The following is an 8,203-nucleotide window of genomic DNA, read 5'->3' as shown; positions in this document are numbered from 1 at the left end:
CCCACAGAGCCTTTGCATTGGCTGCAACGAGCTTCAGTGCGTCCCTCAGCGCGTACTCCTGCAGCTTGGACTGTGCCAGTCGGTAGCATTCCCTTATGGACATCTCACTGTGCTGGAAGACCGACAAGTTTCGGGCAGACCAAAAGGCGTCTTTCACCTAGTTGATGACCCTCCAGCAGCATTTGATGTCTGTCTTGGTGTGTGCCTGATGGAAGTTTACAAGATTATGAGGGGCATAGATCAAGTGGACAGCTGGTATCTTTTCCCCAGGATTGAAATGTCTAATACTGAGGGCATGCGTTTAAGGTGAGAGGGGAAAAGTTCAAAGGAGATGTGTGGGGCAAGTTTTCTTTACACAGAGAGTGGTGGGTGCTTGGAATGTGCTGCCAGGGGTTGTAGTGGAGGCAAGTACAATAGAGGCATTTAAGAGGCTCTTGGATAGGCAGATGAATATGCAGAGAATGGAAGGATATGGACGTGTAGCAGAAGTGATTAGTTTAGTTAGGCTTTTAATTACTAGTTTAGTTCGGCACAACATCGTGGGCCGAAGGGCCTGTTCCTGTGCTGTACTGTTCTATGATCAGATGTTGCTCAAGCCGCTGAGTTCTTCCAGCAGATTGTTTGTTGCTCTGGTGTACCACTGAACATGCTGATCATCAGCAACACACAAGATGCTGGAGGAACTCTGAGGGTCAGGCAGCACCTATGTAGGGAAACGGAAAGTCGACGTTTCAGGTTGAGGCTCTTGATCATGATGACACATAGGAGATCAAGGCATTTTTATTTCTTTCGAACAAAAACTTCCAAAATTCCCATATCAAAGTCAAAGTTGTCATTTGCACAAGTACATGTAAGGACAGGTGCAATGAAAATCTTACTTGCAGCAGCATCACAGGCACATAGCATCAGGTAAATAAGAAAACCACAAATTAAACATTCACAAGTAAAACATAAATTAAACATAAAATATCTACAATTTTTACAAAAAAGAACAGAATCAGAACAAAAAGAAACCAAGTCACATATTGGTGCATTTTGTTTAATGCACATTTTCCTGAACAATGCAATCAAGGAAGGTGTGATCTTCAAAAGAGAAAGATTAAGTGTTCCTAATATAGTATCCAATTGTTACTTCATCAGCTCTGTACGGTTCATGTTTATTTGTTATTGGTGCTTAGGTTATGCGAAGTAATAGTCACCATTGTCTTGTGGATGCATGTGATAACCAAGTGCTCACTGCCAAGTCTTACGAATAATAAAGTGGATGACTAACAAGTTTTGAAAGAACTGCCGTCAAGAGAATTTTGGCCAAGGCAAAGGAAGATCCTTCACTTTTTCGAAAAAAGTTCCTTGGGATCTTTGCAGTTATTTGAATAAACAAATATCTTGTTCTTATATAGCAGCGTTAACATTGTAAAATGGCCCAGGACAATATAGATCTCTGATAATCTGATAATGGTACAGCAGACCAAGGCTTGGGCAAAGGTTGAACATAAAAAAAAAACTTCAGATGCTGGAAATCTGAAATATAATCCAGAAAGCGCTGGAAATAGCAGATCAGGCAGCATCTGTGGAGAGAGAAACACTGTTGAAGTTTCAGGTCAATAATCATCATTTCTGATGAAAGGTCATTTTCCTGAAACAGTAACAAAAATGTAGGTTTTAAGGAATTCCTTGAAGGAGGAATGAAAAGTCCAGGAGGGTAGGTTTGGGAAGGAATTCCAGAGCTGTGAGCCTCAGCAGTTGAAGATATTGCTACTAATGGCAGGGCAATTAAGACCAGGGATGTCCAAAACTAGATGAGCACAGAAATGTCACAGCAGTGGAAGAATAAAGAAGTTTACAGGGATATTTCAAATATTTCCTTACTCCATAGAAAGAGACTGAAGGATTTGAAAACAAGCAGCATTTTTTTTAAATTGAGAGATTACTTATCAGATAGTCACCATAAATCAGTGTGCACAGGGATGAAGAGTGTACAGGACTTGCTGTGAGTGGGGTGATGGGAAACATAGTTTTGGATGGTTATAGAAAGGTGGAAGGTAGGAAGTTAGCTAAAAAGAAATGAACAATTTCTGGAAAATATATTTTAAACCACATTAGGAATTTTTTGTAGACCATTTACCCAATCAGCCTTGTAGCCCTAAAGCTAAATCTAGAAATAGCAAAAGATTGGATAATAGCAGATGGAGATGTTATCCACAGCAAGGATGCAATCAGATGATGTTAAGTAAGTGTGACTCGGCATTCTCAGTGATGGTATGTACATGTGATCTAAGGCTCATCTTGGGGTCAAATATGAGCTGAGGCTTAATATCTCAATTGACAGTTCAGTGCTTCCTCAGTTTTGCACTGAAGTGTTAGCATCGTATGAGCAATTGAACAACCACAAAAACATATCATTACAATCTTCACCCTGCAATTATATGGAAAGAGACTTCAACATTTCAGTATATATCACGTTTTCAAATTAACATATTGCTAGGATTATGTAGTGAATTGTATTGAGAATGGAAATAAATTTGTGCCAATTAAATCAAAATTTTGAAGACTTTCAACAGAATAAACTATTTGAAAACAGAAGTGTTTGCTTTAATCATTCAGATTACAAATTGTACACTTGTAACTAATAGAAAAAATATAATTTCATTATGGAATAAAGCTACCTATATTTGTATAGTGCCAGTAACTTAATAGGTGTTCCGGAACTAATTTATAATTTATGAGGGAGTGGAGGTTTGCAGTTTTGTGGTTGTCAGACGTAGGGAAAAAAAGGAAGAAATTTGTGGAAGACAACTATACATGTGGTTGAAGAGATGTATTTGATGAAAGTTTGTAAAGGCAGGTGGAAGATATTAAAAGGTATTTGAATCTGGGCTGAAGCTATTGACAAAACCAAACCCCTGAAGAATCTGCCTAGGATGGCAGAGGAGGGAATGGGGAACACACAGTAGATTAAAATTGAAGGAACTGTGGCTCACAGCCAAGAGGAATAATGTCTGGAAGAAGTTTGCAAGATGAGCAATTATGCTGTCAAGTTAATTAGGATGGGCTGATAAATTAATGGAAATTTGGGTAGGTTAGTTGACTTCTGAACAGATTGAAGCTTCTAGTGGTGGAAGGTTAGGTGACTAGAAAATAAAATATTGCAAACATTAAGTATGGATCTGCCAAAAGATTTTAGTAGCATGGGAATGAGGCAGGTATGGTGGAAAGCCATGTTTTAAAGGAGGAAGTGGCAGATCTTGGTGGTGTATGATTGTAGTGTTTGAAGTCCAATTCAAATTTTGAGCCAATCAAAGAGTTGAATTTGAATTAAAATCCAGAAAGAGGAAGGAATTAAAACTTAGGCAGAGTTTCATCCTATGAAGGAATCCCGAGGCACATTGTGGATGATTGTATGAATGCAGGAGAAGGAATCTTTGCAAGAATGAGCATGACATTTTGGCCAGGTAGGAATGTAGTTGGGTTGGGATAGTGCCAGCAAAATGGACAGGGGAAAAGCAGGATGTGGTTGCAGAAATGGGTAGTGCACTGTGCCAGTCCTACAAAATATTGTGGTCAGCTTTCATCAGGAGTGTGCCAGTTCTGTGGTCCAGATAAAAACCAGATTCAAACAGGATCTAGTGGACAAGAAATTAACATCTCCAGAAGTTGAATGGGAAGTGAAACTTGGAAATTAGAGATGGAATAGAAGTTGTAGCAGAGGGAAGATTAAAGATTCGCTTTTAAAAAAGTGGCTGAAACAACAAATTTCACATCATATAAGTCAGTGACAATAAATCTGATTCTGATTCAGGTAACTCTGGAAAGAGATAGAAGTGTACAAGAAGTGGATGCAGACTATTTGAATTAAGTGGTCAGCTGCTGAATTATATAGAAAATCTAACTTGGGAGATGAGACCCATGAATACTTGAGTGAAAAAAGAGAAACAATAGCTTGTGTTTTGTGTGGACAATGAGCTGGATGTAGTCAGGAAGCAGGGGAGTTGAGGTTGAGAAATGAATAAATAGGCTTAAGTTTCTAGACAGTGAAATCCATTAACCTCTTGTAACTGGCACCAGGCACATGAGGGAGGACAGGGAAAAGAGCTCATTAAAAGCATTTAGATAATTTTAAGGTGGCCTTTCCGAATTCTATTGTCAATATTTACACTGGAGGAATAACCTAACAGTGCGATTTTCACTGATTAAATTTAATGTAGATTTATATGTCAGGTTCAGACAGTTCATACAACTGTCCATTCATTAATATCTAATGGGCAAATTGATCAATTTAAATTGAACACATACGCTATAATAATAATCTGTAATTTACAGCCAAGAATTTTGTGTAATGGCACAGGAATGTGCCTTCAACAACCTCATGCTGTGAAACCCAAGATAAGTAAAACTAGAGTCAAGGACAAAGTATGTTAACAAGAAGATTGTGTACTCTTGTGACTGGAAGTATGACGTAATGTACATTAGGACTGCACACTAACAGCACTACTCTATTACAAAATGCATTAGGTTGCAGTGCTATCTATCCAAAGCACTTTAGTCTTCTGTCAAATTAGTTTAACCCTGACAAAAGGAATGAAAACTAAAGAAAACCAAGTATGCACATGTGAATCAAAACAGATTAAATTAGCTATGATATGATGGTTTGTGAATGTTTGAGCAGGTGTATGTGGGGAGAGAGGGGATTGTGATGCTGGGGAATGAAGAAACATTATCATTATATGGATCTGATTCTTGAATATTGGCAGTGATTCGTCAAGAGATTGGTTAGGTGTACTTAGACCCACTGTTCTTGAGTCAAACGATTTTGTGGCAAAACCGAATTGGACTAAAATACAAATTTGTTATTGTACATTCCATTAAGAGATTAGAAAGAGTAGTAAACACATTTTGTGAGTAACTTGAAACCAAATATTGACATTATACTTTTGTTTTTGAGCTGATCTCAGAAAATGGAAACCTGAAAGGTCAATAAAAACAGACAATTTGTGGGAATGACAGGGCAATGTTAATCAACAGTTTGTATTTCTAGCAATACAACAAGTATTAAAATTGGCAGATGTTCACACCTCTGATGTGATTACTTGCTGAAATTTTCTTTCAGGGGAAAATGGCTGCTGACAGCAAATTATGTCTGAGATCTTCTTTCCTTGGAATCTTCAACTCAAGCTTAATGTTTTGAGGTTAATCTTGCAAAAATATTTGGCTTACTCGGGTTCTCTGCTGAATAATATATAAATCATACTTGGTTAAAGCACTGACCTTGTGATTATTTCCTTAATGAACAGCAAGTTTATTAAACCTTAATCAGCTTATGGCAAAATGTGCTACATCATGATTCCCTCATTCAGTATTACTGCTTTGCTAGCAGAAAAACCTAACAGGATGAGATACCTTATCAGGATTTTCTAGAAATGTGATATCTTACCCATGACACTGTAGGGATAAATCATAATGTGGCCAAGGTCAGGAACAATCCTCATATAGAAAGCACCCTAATGAACCTTTACTCCATTACATTTCTAGTCAAACTATCTGCAAAACTAGACTATTATTTCAATAGTTATTGATCTGTAAATTTATCCTTATTGTTTAAAAAATCTATATTATTCACTTTGTTTTTAATAGACATTTGCAATGTGGAATATTATCTCTAACTGCAATTGAATATATTTATAAATAGCTGCATAATGTTTTGGAATAAATGATCTTGGGGAAATGCATGGGTTGTGGGGAAGGGGATAGTTATTAAGAATGCATACTTAATCTTGCACTGGTATTAAGATATGCCCTTCTAATGTGCCTCTCCAACAGCAGTCAGGTTTAAATGCCTGCTTACATTCCTGCCTAAGCTAAGGCTGATTAAAATTTTATTGTAAGTTAATTCTAAATTTAGTTTTAAGCTTTATATATGACAGTAATTTGAACTAAAAATCCTCTTTGCTTACTTTTGTTTTGAGGTCATGGGCTCATACAGTGCTGAAACAGGCTCTTTGACCAATTGAATGTGTGCCTACCATCAAACACCCATTAATGCAAATCCAACACTAATCCCATTTTATTCTCCTTACACTCCTGTCAACTCCACAGAGATTCTTACTACCCACCTATAAACTAGGGAGGCAATTATGAGTAACCTATCACCCCATGTACCTTTGGCATGTGAGAATAATCAGGACTATCCAAAGGATGACCACTGGTTACAACGAGAACATGCAACATTCAGAGGTTAGGAATGAACTTGGCTCAATGAAAGTGTGAAGCAGCAGCTCGACTAACTGCGCCATTGTGCTGCCCCAATGTAGTACACTGACAGCTAAAAGTGAGGAAGCTTAAAAAGCTGATCAAAGCGGTCAATCTAAACCTCCAGAAAAATGTTAATTCTTAAAATCAGGAAGCGATCTTCCCTCTCTGATTCCACCACTTTGAGATGCAATTCCAACCTGTTCTTTTCATGGCCTGGATGATGCCCTCTGGAGGCCATCGGTTGCCAGTTCAACCTGAAGGAGAATGGAAACAAGCCTTCAGAGGCAATACTGGAGAGATTTGTCTGTCAGGAGGAGCATCTTTTAGAAGGTTTATAATCATAAAATTTGCTCATTTTAGAAAGTGTTTGCAGTTGTAATTCCTGATGGCAAATACCATGCACATTCCTAACCTTGCTCACCAAATCAGTGATAGCATCCAGACAGCCGACAAGCACAATAGAAGTGATTGTATCTCCACTGATTAAATGGACTCTGCTTCCTGAGTAATTTGACTTTGATTACTCAAGCATATGCAGTTTGGTGAGCTCTGTGGAATCCTTCCACCAACCCATGACAGTGCTTTCAGTGCACAGTCTGGTCTAGAAATTGCTGTGCTATTTTTTGGCATTAAAGCAGTGTTGTGGGTCACCCTAACATTGCTTTCAAAAGTTGTGTAAGGAGAAAGAACTTCATTTGTGAATCTCAGAAAAAAAGCATTGTTGGGTTTCCCTGCGTAATGTAATGCTGAAACTGGTTTCAGTGTGGCATAACCCTATTGATGCGTTGTAGATTCCTACAGTTCTGTGCATGTGACACAGCAGGCATGATCTTTACAACCAGTTTATAAAGGGACACACCGTAATACAAGCAACATACTTCCTGCTGCAAGGTAGTGTTGCAATTGAATGAATGAATGCTGTAATGGTGGGAGGGAGGTGGGAAGGTGCCTCCAGGGGTCAGAGGGATCTGGACAGGGTGATAAAGAACATATTCTTTATGCTTGTGCAATTCACATACCCTCCAGAGCTGCAGCCAGGTGCTTCTAACAGGATGTTGCTAGGGGCGTGTTTGAATGCCCCACATTTTAGGGAAGCTTGCCAAATGTCTGCTCTGTCTGGTCCTGTGAGCTGAAGTAGATGAAATCTTCCCTCCTGAGTATGGAATTTTGGATGACATTCATGATGAAGAAGTGAGCAGAAAAGTAGATAGAGATTGGTAGCATATTGCAATGATAGAGGCATATTACAGTTTATTATTGACCAATGAAAGTGTGACGTTTGTGGATTTATTCCAGTGTCTTCCAGCCTTACTAAAGAATGAGCATTATCTAGGATAAGCATGAGAAAGGGAATGATCGTAAAATATGGTTTCAGTGCAAAAATGTTGAAGAATTTTATTATTAGCACGCTTAAATCTGACTGTAGTGTTATAGTGTCAAATCCATGCTCTGAATCCACCATTTTAAGCAATTTGGGAGAAGCCAAATCAGTTTGCAAACAGTAGGTGGCATTGTTGCATCTTCTTCAACAAGCAACAACATAAATATTGGCTTCTGGGACTAACCAGGCAGTTTGATCCTGTAACATGATCTCAGGATATGCCACTGTCTGGCAAACATTCAACACATAAGGTTATATGAGGGGACATGTTTCACTTATGAGGGCCCATTCTGCGTGGAAAACATATAAAATTGATAAGTTCCTTCACAGATTCTAATGAAATACATATTATATTTCTTTATGTATATTTGGAAAGGACTGATTTATATCTATATGTAATCTGAATGCTGTCCTTGAGAATCTCCAGGCTAAAGTGATATTTTAATTTTGGATGGCTCAAGTTCATAGTCACTTAGAGATGATATTTATTGATAAATTAACATCATCTAAAAGAACTTTCTCCTTTCCAATATATTTTCTTTAGACCCACACCAGTACTTACACTGTAGTTTA

Source organism: Pristis pectinata, chromosome 25 (genome assembly GCF_009764475.1).
Source record: "Pristis pectinata isolate sPriPec2 chromosome 25, sPriPec2.1.pri, whole genome shotgun sequence".
NCBI classification, from domain to species: Eukaryota; Metazoa; Chordata; class Chondrichthyes; order Rhinopristiformes; family Pristidae; genus Pristis; species Pristis pectinata.
This window is presented reverse-complemented; position numbering follows the sequence as displayed.